This window comes from Dipodomys merriami, unplaced genomic scaffold (assembly GCF_024711535.1).
Source record: "Dipodomys merriami isolate MVZ:Mamm:240054 unplaced genomic scaffold, mDipMer1.0.p SCAF_23, whole genome shotgun sequence".
NCBI lineage: Eukaryota > Metazoa > Chordata > Mammalia > Rodentia > Heteromyidae > Dipodomys > Dipodomys merriami.
The window spans coordinates 6,698,838-6,706,387 of NW_027203715.1; the positions used below are offsets into that span (position 1 = coordinate 6,698,838).

Sequence of the window (7,550 nt, forward strand, 5' to 3'; positions counted from 1 at the left end):
AGCCCCTTACCTTTGGCTACATGTACCAGGAAAGGTGGACATTGTTCATTTATTTCATTGTTGTGTTAGTCCTAGGGTTTGGATTCAGGGCCTGGGTGTTATCCCTGAGCTTCTTTTGTTCAAGGCTGAGGCTCTACCACTTGAGTCTCAGGCTTTTTTGTGTGTGGTTTTGGGGAGCTAGGTGGTTTATGGGAGATAAGATTTTCACGGACTTTCCTGCCCTGGTTACTCTGAGCCACAACCATCAGACCTCAGCCTCCCAAAGAGCCAGGATGATGGGTGGGAGCCATGAGCTCCTGATTGCCACCATCCATTTATAATCCCTTAGGCCCAGGGCTGGGCCACCCACACTATACCTCCTTGCTGGGATTAGGAAGCAAACATGAGTGGGTTTGATACTTCAACAGCCTACCTATCTTTGAGCATTGTTCTGGCTCAGTCTGATGGAGGCTTCGTCCTTATCCACAGCAATGACATGGCTCTGTCACGAGAAAAAATGTCCCCCGGGAGGAATCAGGTCTGGGGTCTTTCCTCTGAACTCTACCCGCTAAACAAAACAACACTCCCGAGCAAAGGGTAGTACACACAAAGTGTTTTTATTGTCTTATACACAGGGTCTTGTCAGATAGGTGGGGGTATAGGTCAGAGGCCCTGGATTGTGCTGGGAAGGGGGACAAGGTGACACCTTCTCATCCACTTTCCTTCAACGGTGTAGCTGAGGGATGTGGGGAAGGACTCATGAGATGGACAATGAATAACCGTCATGGTCTAGCCAGGGTACAGAGGGGCTTACCTCATGAAGCTGCTTCAACAGGCTGAGCAAAACAGCTCCTGACCTACAGCCCACCTCCAGAATGAGAGGGCCACCTTGGGTTCCAGCCACATGGGGATGCTGGGCCACCTCCTCCAGCACTCATTCTACCAATTCCTGAGAGACAGAGACGGAGAGAGAGAGAGAGAAAGAGAGAGAGAGAGAGAGAGAGAGAGAGAGAGAGACAGAGAGAGAGACAGAGAGACAGAGACAAAGACAGAGACAGAGACAGAGACAGAGGGCCAGAATTACACTTAAGGCAGATGCTGATGGCTCAGACCTATAATCCTACCTACACAGGAGGCTGAGATGTGAAGATCTTGGTTCATCGTTGGCTCAGGAGGAATGTCTGTGAGACTCTTATCCTCAAAGAACTAACAGAAAATGGTAAGTGATTCTGTGGCTCTTGTGGTAGAGTGCTAGCCCTGATCTGATGAGCTCAGGGACAGCATCCAGGCCCAGAATTCAATCCCCACAAAAGACAAGAAGTGGATTTCCCACCACAAGAAGTGGACTGAATAACACCCACTGTCATAGGAAGCATGGCAGAGAAATCAGGCCAAGATTCCTGTCAGCTGGTGATCATGAATAGGTCACCTGGCTGGAAAAATGAATAGAGTGAAGGATCCCTTCCTCATGGTGATAGGGTAATGATGAAAGACAGCAACATTTTGTTTCATGATCCCACACCTGTTGCATGATTAATAGCAGACCCCATCTGAGCCCTTTCCCGGCAACTTCCTGTCATATGCTCACAGAATTGTTGAGAACTGTATCTGACACCTGCTCCCTCTGTTCCTGGCCCTGCTCCAGAGATCCCTCTGTATTAGTCCCTTATTTACTCACAACTGTCCCATGAGGAGACTGAGGTCTGGTGGTCGACATCCAACCCAGAGCTTCACCTGTCGTCAAGAATTGGCTGCCGTCAACTAAGAGTTTGGGACTATCCATCTAAAATGGTGACTGCGCAGGGCGCTAAATGTCTACCACCACCACCACCACGCAACACACACACATACACACAAACACCCATCCATCGTCCTTTGCAGGCAAAGATGTTTTACTTTATTTCTTTTTGTTGGTTATGGGGCTTGAACTCTGGGCCTGGGTGTTATCCCTGAGCTCTTCAGCTCAAGTCCAGCAGTCTACTACTTGAGCCACAGCACCACTTCCGGTTTTCTGGTGCTTTATTGGAGAGAAGTGTCTGAGGGTCTGTCCTGCCCAAGCTGGCTTTGAACCGTGATCCTAAGATTCAGCTCCTGAGTACTTAGGATGACAGCCATGAGTCACTGGCACCTGGCCAAAGATGCTTTTCTCTGCCTGTCATCCTATCCCCTCAGGAGACTGAGATCTGAGGACTGCAGTTGGTTGCCACCCTTGGCAGCAAAGTCATTGAGAACTCTTATCTCCAATTAAACACCCAAAAACATTGCAAGTGGAGCTCTGGCTCAAATGGTAGAGTGCTAGCTTTGAGCATAAAACAAGGCATGGGACCCAGGCCCTAGTTTTAAACTTTTTCTAGCATAGATCCACCCAAGAAAAGGAAGCAGGTGAGCACACAGGAGCTCACAGCTAACACATAATACTCAAGACTCACAGAATAGACCACATCCTGCTCTGAGTCTCTATATTCTATGTCCTAGGTCATGGCAGTCTTATATGGGACTGACCATGCACCAAGTCAGGATATTCAAGTACAATGTCATACTGAGGGTCCCGTGCACTCATCAAGGACTCAAGATCTCTCACTGTCCTGCCTTGACACTGAGCAGTCAGGTGAGATCTAGTTATCCAACCAAAGGATATTGGATTGAATGAATTCTCAGCCAGGGGATGCCGACTGGAGGTCTCTTGTTCCCTCTATCTCGGGAAGGAGAAAGGGCTGATCCATCTCAGGAATGATCCTGGGTTGTGAGTATCCTCAAAGAAACAACTCTGCTCAGAGCCCAGTGCCTCTGGTGTTCCCCAGCCTCGACCTTCAGTCCGCCCTCTCTAAATCCTACATCTGCCATCTAGACTAAAGGCTGAGCCAGCAAGGAGACCCACCTCTACCTCTGAGAATGGCAGTCACAGTGCCCTAGAGTCCCCTAGAGGAAGTCTCAGAGGAACACTGGTCTGACTCCTTCCCTCATTCGCTGGCTGTCCTGTGCCAGTGGCCTGTTTTCCTCTGTCTCTTGTTGAGGAATGAACACTGGGGGTGTCATCATCAGATTGAGCCAGCGAAAGTCCCAGTCCCCAAGGATGTACTGCACAGGCATCCTGCAGTGGACGACAGCGAGGTCGTCAATGGTGAACCCAGAGTGCCAGGACTTTTAATAGGCATGTGGCTGGGTTGAAGGCTCTATCACTGATGGTCTAGGTTGTCAGGTGAGGTCATGGCTTCAATGGCCTGACACACCTTATCTGGGATCATCCTCCCTCTTCATCTTCCTACTTATCCCTTGCCACTCCCCTCTGGACACTTCCTCTCCCTATCTTCCCTAACCTTTGGACACTTTCTTCTTATCTGACCAGAAAATAAACTCGGTGAGCTAGGGGAAATTGAAACTCCGTGACCCACCCTGTGCCCTAGGGTTTACCCCAGCCTGTTTTCCTCTGCAGTAAACCAGCCACTCAGATCCTGGATATCATGAAGTTGCTGAGGGGACAGTGGCTTGCTCCTACATACTGCTTTAGGCTCTGAAACTGTCCCCACAGAGATTGTGAATGGTTGGCTCCCTTGATCCAGGAACTCCAAACCAAGGCCTGCATGATCCCTTCTTCCTTCCATTCCTCTTTTTCTCCCTCCGACCTTCTCTGCTCTCTTTTCTCTGTCCTCCCTTTGTGTCACATCTGGGCCTTAAAATCAGACACTGGGTGATGTCCCTGAGCTTCTTTACTCAAGGCCAACAGTCTATGGCTTGAGCCACTCATCCACTTCTGGCATTTTTTTTTTTGGTAGTTAGTTGGAGATAAGAGTCTTACAGGCTTTCCTCCATGGGCCTTAATCCTCAATCCTCCCATCTCAGCCTCCTAAGTAGCTAGCATAACAGGAGTGAAGCAATGGTATCCAGCTCAAACCAAGATTTCTTCATGTGCTGTGGAACCAGAACTGGAACCTTTAATCATCTATGAACAGCCCCTCCCCCCAGGTTTGGCACACACTGTAATGGTTTGTTGGATAAATACATGATCATCTGTCTATGACAATACTACAGAAAACTCCCATCTCATTCAGGTAAGCATCCTGGGCGGGGCAAAGCCTGATGTAGCTCTCCAACAGTTCTCTTTCCTCCCTCTTCCTACCCTCCTGATGCCACTGCACTTAACTGTTTTGGTTCCAAGGACATGAGCCATGATGTCCTCACTGGATTCCAGGGCCTCTGGGATGCCTATCTTCTCAAAGGTCTCTGTCCAGCCACTGACCAGCTCTGTGGCACTCAATTCCCCATTCAGGTGTGAACCATGTTGCTGTGAGGTGAACGCCAGACTCAAGGGGCCTCCTCTCTACTCCCTGGTGCAAACAGGACGGTCCACTATATATGGCTCCTAAGTTTCATGTTGCAGAGAAAGGATCCTTAAGGCATCCCGGGTCTCTGAATATCCCAGATTCCAGTGCAGGTGCTGGGAATTGTCTCTGCTCACAGCTGGCAGGCTGCGGATGGCGAGGTCACAATCTCTGCTCCCAAAGACATCCTCAACTGTGGTGGTCACCCTACAGAGAACTGGGGGAGAATCAGCAGCTGCTGGAGAAAGGCAGTCAAGTCACAATGTTTGAAGCAGGAAACCATCTGGCTTGGGAACTCTGCCTGTGCCTCTTTGAATGTCATTGTTTGGTGGCCTAAATGGTCCATCTATTTTGACCCAGAATCTCAGGCATTAGTAGAAATTTCCAGCTTAAAGAAAAAGCCCTGGAAAAGCTGGCATTTCACTTGTCCCAATCAAACTTAATAGGTTCCAAAATCAGTAGTACCTTTTCCTTCCAGACAGCCTAAAGCAGGTTACAGAAAATGGCATTCAGAGAGCCTCAGGTAACTGCCATGTCTTGATCCCAAGTAGGCTCCAGCAGTGGAACACACTTGCCTACCTTTGCCCGGCTGGAAAGAGCCCAGGAGGGACAAAGATTGGAGTCTGCAGGACTCCAGGGAGGACTGCCAACCAGTGCACTGCCCTGGGAGGGAATACATGCCACCATTGGGGGTCCGGAGCCCCCTGCTCAGATGCCCATGGACACCGTCAATGCCCTGGGTAAGATTCCCCTCTCATCCTCGGTAGTGATGAACCACCTGCCATGTCACACCATTCATCAATTCCCAGACCCTCCTAGATTCACAGCCCCTGCCCTACTCCCCTTATCTGGTTTCCTAATTATGTTTGGCAGACACAATCCCAACTTTGAATTAGCTCCAACTATACACATGAGAGCAGACTGTCTGGCTGGAAGAGTGTGGCTGTGGTCACAGTAGCCTCATGAGCCTTCTGGCTAAAGACAGAAGGGCAGGTATCCACTCTGGTCTGCGGTTCACAGAGGCCTCCTAGGAGAGACCCATGCAGGTCCCGCAGTTACTGTGGGCTGCAGGTAAGGGGAAGAAAGTGGTGGGAAGGAACATCTAATGAACCCTTCTCTAAAGGAGCCATGACACTGAAAGAGAAAACAAAAATTTTGGCTGGGCTCATACTGGGCATTAATGAAAAAAGAACAACAAATACACACATCCACATAAATAAAATGCTTTTACTCGGGCTAGGAAAGTGGCTCAGTGGTAGAGCGCTTTCCTTGCATGCACAAGGCCCTGGGTTGGATTCCTCAGCACCACATAAGCAAAAAGAAAAAAGTCGGAAGTGGCGCTGTGGCTCAAGTGCTAGAGTGCTATCCTTGGGCTGAAGAGCTGAGGGACAGCGCACAGGCCCAGAGTTCAGACCCCACAACCAACCCCCCCCAAAAAAAATGCTTTTGCTATTTTTAAACATGCTGACTGTACAATGAAAAAGATGATCTTTCTCTCTCTCTCTGTCTCTCTCATACACACCTAAACACACAGACTCAGAGCAGAGCCTCTCCTGAATTTGTTGGTTTCTCATCTAGGCAATGTACCAGCTCAAGCACGGGGGTTCCCTTGTCAGAACCAGGGGCAACCACCCAAGGGGAACAATGCTCTAATAATGCAGAACCACCCTGCCTCCCCCTTTCTCCAGTGCCAGACCCTTCCCCTTGGGAACAACCAGCCTGACTCCCCATTCACCAAAACCCTAGGCTAGGACTCTGGGTGAAGGAGTCCCGAGACACGTGGCTCCTCAGAGCCTGGATAGAAAACAAAGCAGGGGGTCATAGTGCCTCCAGAGAGGTGTCTGACCTGGGGTGGGGGCGTTGTTGGGGACTTTGATGGGGTCCTAATGGCTATATACATGGATGGACTCCCTACTTCCAGCCTACATACTTCTGGGCGACTTGGCAGATTCTTGGGGAGGACAAGGAGACCAGATGGACTGGGAACACTAGCAGAAGCTGGCAGAACTGGGAAATGTGATCACCCAGTCAGAACTGTTGAATGCTGGGGTTGGGGGTACAGGCCGGTTGTATGTGTGTCAGAGGGGGTGTGTTTTCCTCCCAAATACCCACCTTCTATCTGACCCCAGTGCTCTCACCTCTCTAGTGGGCTCTTCTGGGAATGTCCTCAGGTGAAAGGGTGACTGAGCACAGAAGACAAGGGCTCACACAGCAAGGGGGGGGGCTATCTTCTGTATCCAACACCTCCTTCCCCAGCAAAAAGGAAAAGACCTAAGAAATCAGGTGGTGGGTGCTGCTCCCCACCTCTGACTAAAGGCACCAGGTTCCCACCAGGGAGAGAAAGGATGCAGATGCAAGGCTGTGTGGCTCCCACTGCTCCAGGCTAGGGGCTCTGTGGTGCCCCCTCCTCACCTATCCCTGCAGCTCCCCTTTTCCTGGAACACTGGCCACTAGGGATGAGGGTGGGATCCCCGGGTGGACACCTACCTCCACCCCCCACCCATGCGGTGCATTTGTGGCAGAGCCAGGGCAGACTGTGGCGCATGGGGATGGTGCAGGCATGATGGGAAAGGGGAGGCAAGAGTCGGGGTTCTGGCTCGGCAGGGGTGGGAGGGTAGAATGGGGAGGTTGCAGGTGGTGGGGTCATGGGGTGCTGGCCCGCAGGGCAGCCACTCACGTGTGCTGCTGGAAGAAGCTGTAGGCTGCAATCGGTTGCGCAACCGGCATCTGAGTACCCGGGGCTGTTAAGAAGTCAGGGCCACAAGCATGCCAGGGGCGCGCCATCTCCGCCAGGTGACTGCAAGAGGCTCTGAGGTTCAGAGCCGGCAGCGCCATATTTGAAAAGCAGAGCTGCTGAGAGGGGGCAGGGTCCATTGCGGGGCTATGTGCAGCCTCTACTCCTTCTCAGCTTCTCCTCCCCTGTGTCGGCCTCCGCGGCTGCCTCCACCTCAGCAGCCATCGCCGCCTCACCGCCACATGCTCTGCACTTCTGGCCAGGACTCACACTATGGTCAGAGCAGCCGCCAGTCACTGAAGCCGTTTCCAGAGTGTTAGGTTTTTTAAAAAGAGGTAGCCGAGTAAGAACTGCACCACGCACGTGGTATTCAGGTAAGGGGTAGGTTTATTCAGTAGACCTGCTGGGACCAGGAAGGTTGGCACTCCAAGTGGCTGGCAAAAGAAAAAGAGGGATGTTTGGCCCCACATTAGGTCTTATATAGGGTAGGGAGGCGGGGAAGGGTGTGTCCAGGTAAA

At 51.2% G+C, this 7,550-nt stretch overlaps 1 pseudogene; it reads right to left on the bottom strand.

Annotated features, from left to right (window-relative positions):
* Positions 1-412: 412 nt before the first annotated feature.
* On the bottom strand, positions 413-7,257 carry LOC138835144 (MTRF1L release factor glutamine methyltransferase-like; annotated as a pseudogene).
* Positions 7,258-7,550: the final 293 nt, after the last annotated feature.